The sequence below is a fragment of the Bolinopsis microptera genome, chromosome 8 (assembly GCF_026151205.1).
Source record: "Bolinopsis microptera isolate Bmic1 chromosome 8, MBARI_Bmic_1.0, whole genome shotgun sequence".
Taxonomy (NCBI): Eukaryota; Metazoa; Ctenophora; class Tentaculata; order Lobata; family Bolinopsidae; genus Bolinopsis; species Bolinopsis microptera.
The window spans coordinates 5,532,537-5,543,682 of NC_087079.1; the positions used below are offsets into that span (position 1 = coordinate 5,532,537).

At 38.3% G+C, this 11,146-nt stretch overlaps 1 long non-coding RNA gene across 1 annotated transcript; it reads right to left on the reverse strand.

The window, feature by feature from the left end:
- Window positions 1-2,398: 2,398 nt before the first annotated feature.
- LOC134820262 (uncharacterized) lies at window positions 2,399-3,106 on the reverse strand. Its single transcript, XR_010160859.1, has 2 exons — window positions 2,978-3,106; window positions 2,399-2,855 (listed from the first exon to the last, which is right to left on the reverse strand). It is a non-coding gene; the product is annotated as an uncharacterized LOC134820262 (long non-coding RNA).
- Window positions 3,107-11,146: the final 8,040 nt, after the last annotated feature.

Here is an 11,146-nt window from a genome sequence, read left to right on the forward strand (position 1 = left end):
GAGCCTCTACTAGAACCAGAGAGTGTGGTAATTGGGTTAGGAAAGTAAACATACATGCGACAAAGATCAGGGTTACCATTAGGAAGAAATTTCAGCAAAATTTATAGAAAAGAGTGCACACATACATGCGAGAAAAATCGGGTTACCAATAAGAAAAAATCACAACAGAAAAGTTTACAACCCTCAGATCAGCGTAGTAAAAGTGTACTAGAAAATTAGTCTGTAAAACCGTTTTACGCATGTTATTGATTTTCGGTTTAGTGCGTTCTATTGCTAAGCCTTCTCTTATAAAGGTATCTAGGGTATCCTTACATTGTTCTGATATGCTAAATTCGAAATTTTGTTTGAAAAATTTGGTCCATCAAATATTATAATTGTTGCTCTATCCAGTTGTATCACGTCGTGACCCCCACGGTCGTTTCACTATATGGTGGTGAACTTTATGGTGGTGGAGACTATGGTGATGAACTCTACCCCTGTAGAGTTTCTACGATACAGGTTGATACATGTTTCGTATCCAAATATCAGAGATATTATGGATACACCATGAAGGAACACCTCTGCGCGGCGTAAGTAAATTTACAAGTTCGCGCGAAAAATTGTCTTATTTTCCTGGCGCTTTGTTCTCGCGCCGGGAGTGAATCACTAATTAGCTAACTACTTAACTAGCATAAACTACAATCTAGATCTACAATACGAAGTAAGAGTTACCACGTTACTCTTTTATTTCTCCGTTAAGCCTACAATTCTAATAACTAACAATGGAGTATGAGGTCAATTAAATGTCCATAGATATGGATTATAGAAATTATATAAACACATAATTGAACAGCATGAGACAAGTGGAAAACAAACAAACGAATAGATTTCAAGCTCGTAAAGGATCGTTGCTGGATATTGGAGATTTCAAAAGTGTAGTCCGACAGTCAAAGTTCTCTTGTCTAACTTTAGTGCGTATCGAACTTGAGTCCAGATAGAGCACTTTAGTTCGACAAAGTCGAACCTCAGGGTTTGTCGAACTACAGTAAGTGACGAACTAGAGTGCGTGTCGAACTTGAGTACGTGTACCGAATTTACCATGGTAAAAACATCTTCACACCGTAAAATGGGCAAAAGCTACAATAACGGTTCCTCCGACATTGTTTACAGCGGGCAATATCCTTTATTTCATTCAATTCTTCTGAAGTGTTCATGACCAAATTACGGTCTTTAGGATCGTCCATTAATAATTTAAGGAGGCTTTTGCCGGGACAACCTATACACCCTTTTATTTTGACAGGGCAGCTCAGAAGTAGATGGTTCTAAAACAAAACATAAATAAATCTAATCCCTTTAAAATAAATATGCTACCATCTAGCTTACTCATAGAACACAACTCGGAATGAGCTTTTAGACTTCATATTCAAATCAAGCGGTAAGTAAATATTGATAATATAACTAACTCTACTGCATTATAATCCACCTTGCGTGGCTGAGAGGTAGTTGGTAGTTACCTCTGCCTCTGCCTCTGTAGTCACCGCTGTAGTTACCTCTGTAGTTACCTCTTGAGCTGAAACTGTTTCCTGCCTTATAACCATGGTATGATCCTCTGTTTCCATACGATTTTGAGTCTTTGTTGTAGAAGGTCTCGTTCTCTGCCTCATCTGAACTAGTGAGCGATGTAGATGCATTTCTTGAGGAACAGTCCCCTGACTGATCAGTCTCGCTTGAAGAGTGTCGATTGTACATCACTTCTTGTTTAATCGACATAGCTGATGTTCCCAGTCCCGAAGAACCCATCAGCGTACCTGATAGTCCTGTTCCAAACGTTCTCTTCAAAGCTCCTTCCACCAAACTGAGCTCGAGCTTCGTCACTGTAGCTCTAATTAAGGTCATACTGTTCTGTTCAAGACCACTGTTCTTGAGTAGGAAATAGCCAAGGACACCATCATCAAACATGTCTGTCTTGTCGCTCATCTGTTCTGCTATTTTCTTCTTGTAGTGAAACTCCCTGCAGTAGTCTTCCATAGATAGATCAGCTGGTCTTTTATACTCCAAAAAAGCATCCAAAGCGTTAAACACTTGCTGGGTATTGTCTGGTAGGAACAGTTTGTCCATTTCTGCTATCAGTTTCTTTACTCCATCTTCTCCTTTCAAATCGTCGATTTTGAGTTGGATAGCAGCCTGCTCTGGTCTACCGCTCATACACGTTATAAGGGTAGCTGCTCTCTTGTTCTTAGTTGTGCTCGTTGGGACTTCCCATACAGTAACCCTTCTCTTCCAATCCCCATAACACGTTGTATCTGTTAACCTAGGGACTTTGTCTTCCCCCATGATTGATCTAATCGTTCCTTTCTGCTACCACTGTTAAATTGTATGTTTTGATCAATCACGGGAGACAAAGTAAAACAAGTTGTAATTTGGGTTAGTAACTAAATTGGTAACAATTGGTTAAATGGGTTAGTAAATGAATTGTTAACAAATTGGTAATGGGTTAGCACACTGACGCTGCACTAACTATCACTGCACGTCACTCTACACAGACCTCAAACACAACTCTCACTCACTTAACCTCGTGAGTGGTGTGGTAATGTGATTACAAACAAATCTTCCCAAAACTGTAAATCCTTCTTAATAACAGTTCAAACTTCTTATAAACTACTTCTTCTAACTTCTTCTAACTTCTTAGAAACTAATTCTTCTATCACTTCCCCAGAAGTGATGTGAACGTGTTGTGATATTCCCTTACTCACAATCACTAGATCTTCTCTTTAGGTTCTTCTGTGTGGTCCCCGTGACACACACACACACTGGAACTTGACTTGTCTGGCTTTCACTCTTACAGCAGCAGACACTCACTAGAACTAAAAACAACCCTGTAAATATAAGAAAGTATGTTAGAAAGTAGTAACCCAAAACTACAAACCTAGGACTAAAGGAACTACTACAAAGAAACTGAAAAGGAACAAAGACCAAAATAAGCTAAACATTACACTACCTGCCCTTCAGGGTTAGCTCTCGTTCCGTTCACCTGAATCCTCTATATTTACATCCTTGTTGTATTTACATGCTAAGGGAATGAGTGTGTGTGAAACAACAAAACATAACCACTCAGACATGTCTATGAATATAATAACTTAAAGGTAAAATATGATACAATTCGTTCTCTCGACAGTTCAGGACTCAGAACCCCTTAAATTTTTTAATGGCAGGTCTATCCTGTGAAGGCACCAAATAAATCTTTGCAATTCCCATCCAAAATTCTTCTCTAAGAGGGCTATAATCCCATTGTGACGTCCGGTGTTGACGTTAGTGGCGTAACAGCCACAAGATCTTAGTGGCGAGTTGTCGAATGTCGATCCTAAGCTCATCACAATGCTGCATCTTTTCTCCCGTAGAGCGACTCCACTTTCAGATTTCGAAGGTCTTCTAACTCATTCTCTTTAGATCGCTGCACTATCTTTGGATTTCTTCAGTCTCCTGAAATATATTATGTCACAATAGATCATTAGATGATACGTAAAGATACTGTACAGGCAATCCATGATTGTTGATTTGTTTGCATACCCAAAAATATTTCTTTTATATTAATAGCTTATAAAAACCCCAACATTAGGATGTATTTGAAAAGTAACTTAAAACGACATGCAGAGCGACCAATAACGCCTGAATCAATGCTTGGTAGCACAAACCGGAGGTTAAAAATGAATATTTGTCCACATGGTGACATGGTTGTTGCATGGGTCACTTGCAAGTTCATATATCACATACTTGGTTTTACATTTCGGAAAGCAGCGTGGGTTTCAGAGTTCTGACTCCACTTGAGGATATGCTCCTGATAGCGTAATCCAGTTTCTTTATATTTGGGATAACCTCCGAAACAGAAACCATGTCCCCTCCGCCGCTTTTGTGGTGATGTAGAATGGCTTCAGTACCGCAATAGCTTTGGTCAGAAGATCCCAATCGTGAGGAGTCATCTGCAAAATTCAGTTGATCAATACTTAGCCTGTACATTGAGAAGTGAGCTAGGAATTAGGAAGTCCAGCGGACAAGAATTTGTTCCAGTTACATTCCAGGGACATTGATTCTCTAAATTAGGGGTGCTGGGAGATCTGCATAGAGTCCACTAGTATTTAAAATTAGCCTGTACTGGTTCAATAAAATGTGACCTCCAAATCAGTAAAATTAAGGGTGCTGGAAGAGCTGAATAGAGTCCACTAGTATTTAATATTAGCCTGTACTGGCTCAATAAAATGTGACCTCCAAATCAGTAAAATTAAGGGTGCTGGAAGAGCTGCATAGAGTCCACTAGTATTTAATATTAGCCTGTACTGGCTCAATAAAATGTGACCTCCAGATCAGTAAAATTAAGGGTGCTGGAAGAGCTGCATAGAGTCCACTAGTATTTAATATTATATTAGCCTGTACTGGTTCAATAAAATGTGACCTCCAGATCAGTAAAATTAGGGGTGCTGGAAGAGCTGCATAGAGTCCACTAGTATTTAATATTAGCCTGTACTGGCTCAATAAAATGTGACCTCCAGATCAGTAAAATTAAGGGTGCTGGAAGAGCTGCATAGAGTCCACTAGTATTTAATATTATATTAGCCTGTACTGGTTCAATAAAATGTGACCTCCAGATCAGTAAAATTAGGGGTGCTGGAAGAGCTGCATAGAGTCCACTAGTATTTAATATTAGCCTGTACTGGCTCAATAAAATGTGACCTCCAAATCAGTAAAATTAAGGGTGCTGGAAGAGCTGCATAGAGTCCACTAGTATTTAATATTAGCCTGTACTGGTTCAATAAAATGTGACCTCCAGATCAGTAAAATTAAGGGTGCTGGAAGAGCTGCATAGAGTCCACTAGTATTTAATATTATATTAGCCTGTACTGGTTCAATAAAATGTGACCTCCAGATCAGTAAAATTAGGGGTGCTGGAAGAGCTGCATAGAGTCCACTAGTATTTAATATTAGCCTGTACTGGCTCAATAAAATGTGACCTCCAGATCAGTAAAATTAAGGGTGCTGGAAGAGCTGCATAGAGTCCACTAGTATTTAATATTATATTAGCCTGTACTGGTTCAATAAAATGTGACCTCCAGATCAGTAAAATTAGGGGTGCTGGAAGAGCTGCATAGAGTCCACTAGTATTTAATATTAGCCTGTACTGGTTCAATAAAATGTGACCTCCAGATCAGTAAAATTAAGGGTGCTGGAAGAGCTGCATAGAGTCCACTAGTATTTAATATTATATTAGCCTGTACTGGTTCAATAAAATGTGACCTCCAGATCAGTAAAATTAGGGGTGCTGGAAGAGCTGCATAGAGTCCACTAGTATTTAATATTAGCCTGTACTGGCTCAATAAAATGTGACCTCCAGATCAGTAAAATTAAGGGTGCTGGAAGAGCTGCATAGAGTCCACTAGTATTTAATATTATATTAGCCTGTACTGGTTCAATAAAATGTGACCTCCAGATCAGTAAAATTAGGGGTGCTGGAAGAGCTGCATAGAGTCCACTAGTATTTAATATTAGCCTGTACTGGCTCAATAAAATGTGACCTCCAGATCAGTAAATTTAGGGGTGCTGGGAGAGCTGCATAGAGTCTACTAGTATTTAATATTAGCCTGTACTGGTTCAATAAAATGTGACCTCCAAATCAGTAAAATTAAGGGTGCTGGAAGAGCTGCATAGAGTCCACTAGTATTTAATATTAGCCTGTACTGGCTCAATAAAATGTGACCTCCAAATCAGTAAAATTAAGGGTGCTGGAAGAGCTGCATAGAGTCCACTAGTATTTAATATTAGCCTGTACTGGTTCAATAAAATGTGACCTCCAGATCAGTAAAATTAAGGGTGCTGGAAGAGCTGCATAGAGTCCACTAGTATTTAATATTAGCCTGTACTGGCTCAATAAAATGTGACCTCCAGATCAGTAAAATTAGGGGTGCTGGAAGAGCTGCATAGAGTCCACTAGTATTTAATATTAGCCTGTACTGGTTCAATAAAATGTGACCTCCAGATCAGTAAATTTAGGGGTGTTGGAAGAGCTGCATAGATATATATATATATATATATATAACTCTAAAACTCTGGTCACAAGAGCAACTGCCTAAACGTGCAGAAGTGAAAACAAATACATAAAATACTAGCAATCCTTTAAATTCGCAATAAATAAGTTCGTTCAATGTCATTATATAATTCTTAAAACCGCATATATATGTGACCGGTAAATAATTTAATTGGTCTATAGACTACTGTATAAAATTCTCAATATAAACTTTTTAACAATAATAAATTAATTAAAAACGCACAACAACCTTTGGTGTGTAAGAATGATTAAACAGCCTCATTTTGACACAAAATGTCTTCATAATATTATAGTATATGCTATAATATTAGAACTATTAAGTTGAGTTCAGGTAACAGAATTTAACTGTAATAGTACCTCTGCTGTGTTATCCACTGTTGAGATGTAGCCATATCTTCGTCCGGTCTAACATTGACCCCGGCTCATGAAATATATGCTTCGTCCGGTCTAACATTGAACCCGGCTCACTAATCATAGGGATGGTGTAGTTATGGTAGTTGGAATATAATCAACTGTTTAAAGTTTTATCTCTATTCGAAGGAATTCTTCTGCATCCTTTGTTATTTCCAGTGCTAGATCAAAGAACTCACGAAGTCTGCTCCATGATATCAACATTGAGTTCCCACCATAGCCTTGGTTTTTGATGTTGTGGAAAGGGTGTCTTTCAAGAAGCTCACTCATTTTGTTCCTTTTATCTGCTTGTACATCAGGACAGTCGGTAAGCAGGTGAAGTGAATTTTGAGCCCCTCGCCTACAATCACACAGTGGAGAATCAAATTTACTGCTTTTGAAGCGGTGTAGAAATTCGTTCATTATGTTGTTCGGATAGAACAAGCTTAGAAACAAGGTTTCAAGTTGCCTTGATGTTTTGGGCGGAAACTTGAGCTTTGTGGCGCTCACTGTAGGTGCCTCTGTATACCCTTCCAGCTGGTACTGGCTGTTTATGGACGATTGCCAAAGCTGTTCACTGTAATGTTTCATCACTGATTTACTGTAGCTGCATCCTTTTATTGATAGACTGGTGAGTTTTTCTAGATCATGGTTATTTATGATTTTTAGATCCTCATTAGTGAAGTGTTCAGGAAGTATCGAAGATTTCCACAATAGAAACTGAAATACATCTTTTACCTTTCCAGTTAGTGCGCTGTAACTGCCTGATTTCATTTGGTCATCAAGCTGCATAGAGTCCACTAGTATTTAATATTAGCCTGTACTGGTTCAATAAAATGTGACCTCCAGATCAGTAAAATAAGGGGTGCTGTAAGAGCTGCATAGAGTCCACTAGTATTTAATATTAGCCTGTACTGGTTCAATAAAATGTGACCTCCAGATCAGTAAAATTAAGGGTGCTGGAAGAGCTGCATAGAGTCCACTAGTATTTAATATTATATTAGCCTGTACTGGTTCAATAAAATGTGACCTCCAGATCAGTAAAATTAAGGGTGCTGGAAGAGCTGCATAGAGTCCACTAGTATTTAATATTAGCCTGTACTGGCTCAATAAAATGTGACCTCCAGATCAGTAAAATTAGGGGTGCTGTAAGAGCTGCATAGAGTCCACTAGTATTTAATATTAGCCTGTACTGGTTCAATAAAATGTGACCTCCAGATCAGTAAAATTAGGGGTGCTGGAAGAGCTGCATAGAGTCCACTAGTATTTAATATTAGCCTGTACTGGCTCAATAAAATGTGACCTCCAGATCAGTAAATTTAGGGGTGCTGGGAGAGCTGCATAGAGTCCACTAGTATTTAATATTATATTAGCCTGTACTGGTTCAATAAAATGTGACCTCCAAATCAGTAAAATTAAGGGTGCTGGAAGAGCTGCATAGAGTCCACTAGTATTTAATATTAGCCTGTACTGGCTCAATAAAATGTGACCTCCAGATCAGTAAATTTAGGGGTGCTGGAAGAGCTGCATAGAGTCCACTAGTATTTAATATTAGCCTGTACTGGCTCAATAAAATGTGACCTCCAGATCAGTAAAATTAGGGGTGCTGGAAGAGTTGCATAGAGTCCACTAGTATTTAATATTAGCATGTACTGGTTCAATAAAATGTGACCTCCAGATCAGTAAAATTAGGGGTGCTGGAAGAGCTGCATAGAGTCCACTAGTATTTAATATTAGCCCCAAAAAAGCGGTCCCGGTCGAGCCTTGGCTTTAACGAGATGGAAGCAACCAGAGAGATGGTTAGATGTATAAATTTGGGGATTGAAGTGGTTTGCAATAACCAGAGAGATGTTAAACAAATTGAACAACAGGTTGTACAAAAAAGCATGTGTAAAGAGTTACCGCTATCGAGTGATAAAAAAGGACAAAGGAGAAAGCATAGATATGATGTTAGGCAGCTAGACGCCAGCTAGCTCATCGCGGTGTCACATGACTTTAATACCACGATATCATTGGTCATCTATATATCCAATGCGAAATATAAATATAGAGCGTTTTTCATGAATTAGTAGCGCCGTACAAAAATCAAGCAGTTTGGAACAAAATTACAAGTTTTCAGTTTACAGAAATATTGAAACATTTCAATTTTTGTTTGCATGAAGGTTCTAATGACTTAATATAGTCGTTTAGATAATAAAAATACTACAAAGATACCAAGTAAACTCACAAATATTGCAACTTGGTTAAAAACAATGCATTTAACTGTTTTGGTGGCGCGCGCGCGCCATCTCAGTCAATTACTCCCATATTTGGTCAAATAGGATAATAGGGACGCAGAATATGCGTCCCTCGAAAAAGTCCGATTCCCTTCATGGTATGCCCCTTTTTCCGCCTTCGGCGGCGCGCGCTTCGCGCGCGAAAAGTGGCATGCAACGTATGTCAAGATACAGGGGGAGCCACGCACTCATGCTCGGCGGGTCATACAACGTATGGCAACTATCCAAATAGATAAGAGCCCTTGCACTTGCAGTAGCGTGCGCCCACCTCACTTGTGAAACAAGCGCCGCGCTTGCAGTGGCGCGAAAGCACATGGTTAGGTGAATTATAATTGTAACATCAAAAGTTGTTTTCGACCAAATTTATTATGATCTAGATCTTTTAAAAATTATTTGATTCAAATATTTGATATTCGAGAAGTTAAAGGCATATTAAGCAAACAATTAACAATTTTTGTCCTTTTTACAAACTTAAAAAGGCGGGGGACCCTGCAACCCAACCAATGTAGCTAAGACACTTTACAACAAGTAGACCAAAGTAGCTCTTGAATTGCTCGTGAACGGTGTATTATACTGCATCAATTACCTGCCGAAGCGGTGGGTTGGTAATTTCATTTGGGATAATTTCCAATTTCGTCATTAAAACTGCATACAATCTAAAATAGTACTGTAAAATACTTACAAAATTTGCATTCAAAAATCTAGGAGACTTCAAAGCTCTTCTTCTGAGGGATGAGGTTGAAAGTAACAAACTTGCAATAATGCAATGGAGGCCAACATGTAAAGTTATGCCACTGGAAGGCATCAAAATTCTTGTAGCACCTTGCTGAGAAGGTCAGCCTTAAGAAAGACCAAAGTTACTCAAGAAAACAACAATTTCAAGAAAACAACAATTTTATTTAGTATACTGCTCGATGTAGTGTCGCAGGCTGTGACAATGGTGACAAAACTTTTCAACTCACTGAAAGTGATTTGGACCTTAACGTGATCAACACGTACCGTGTACTCCTTGATCGGATCATAAAAAGTCAGGGAGTGTTTGATGGTCGAGGGCCTCAACTGCTTGTTGTTGTGATTTGAATTTGTGGAATGCCATTTTTAGTTGACCATTTTATATATTATTTGAAAGGTTTTATAAAACATAATTTATGATTTATAAACCATCAGCTGTATTATCACTTAAATTTAAATAAGTATTAAAACAAAAAACCATCATGTGCTGTTAAGCAGTAGGACGCGGCTCACTGGGACCACTGAGCAAATCGGCGAAAATGAGTTCGTAAAAGCTACTATTGGCACTCGAGTCCTTGATCTTGCTGATGATGCACTGGGCCTTTTGAGCTGCAGTCCTTCAGCTTCTGTCAATTGAAATTACAGGCCTTTACCCAACACACACCCCTAAGCGTTCATACCCTTTGACCATTTCCATTTTCGATTCCCTGGCAATTTCGGGCCATCCCCAGAATCCAGATCCCTGTGGTTCACTTAGTACCCTAATTCAACCCAATTATCAGACTAAAATAGATTGAGCTGGTGTATTTCTTCCAGTTCGACCTCAGTCTCCTCTGATCTTGATTGGACAAACAAAGATTTCGAATGCTCTAATTTAAATTTTGACACCAAGTCTACCCTAGGGTCCACACATCCAAAATGATTATCTTGAAATTGAAAATTAGCTGGGTGGCATTTTCCTTTTCCTTACTAACGTGTGTGAGCGCAGTGTAGTGAGAAAGTGTTTTTAACTTAGGATTACGATTTATGATTTTTGAACTATTACATTGATAAGATTTATTTTTGATAGGTACTTAATAAAGTTGATGAATTCCCCTCCCTATTAAAATTTTAAAAATATTTAGTGAAAATTGATAAACGAAGATCTAGATATTGATACATATTATAACCAACATTGCTTATCCTCTGCCTTGTTAACAAAGAGCAAATTTTCTTAATGCCTTCTCCCTGTCCTAAAACCAAAACTTCATCCTATTAAAGTAAAGGCCTGTTGTTACCACAAGCTATTATACAGTCCCTCTCAAAAACATGCCTCAACCTCCTTCAAAAACAATTTTAGTTTTCAGTCCTTCTAGTTTCCAAAAATGTACCGAGCTAGTGTTCTGGTGTGCACAAAAGCCCCTAAGCCCGTGCATTCCTTGCCCCTCTAGCTGCCAGTCCTTGGCAAACTTCCAATAGCAAAGATCAACTAGTCATTTACAAATTGAGCACTATACAATTTTAATTGTTTTAAATATTTGACTTTGTAAAATGAGCTAAAACATTGATTTTATTAGTTTCATTGATTTTATTACTTTCGTTGATTATGTGCCTCTGGAAGGCCTCTGTACACATATTTTTTAATTAATTTAGCAATATAATTTACAAGTATAGCATACAAAATCTTGTGTTTCAG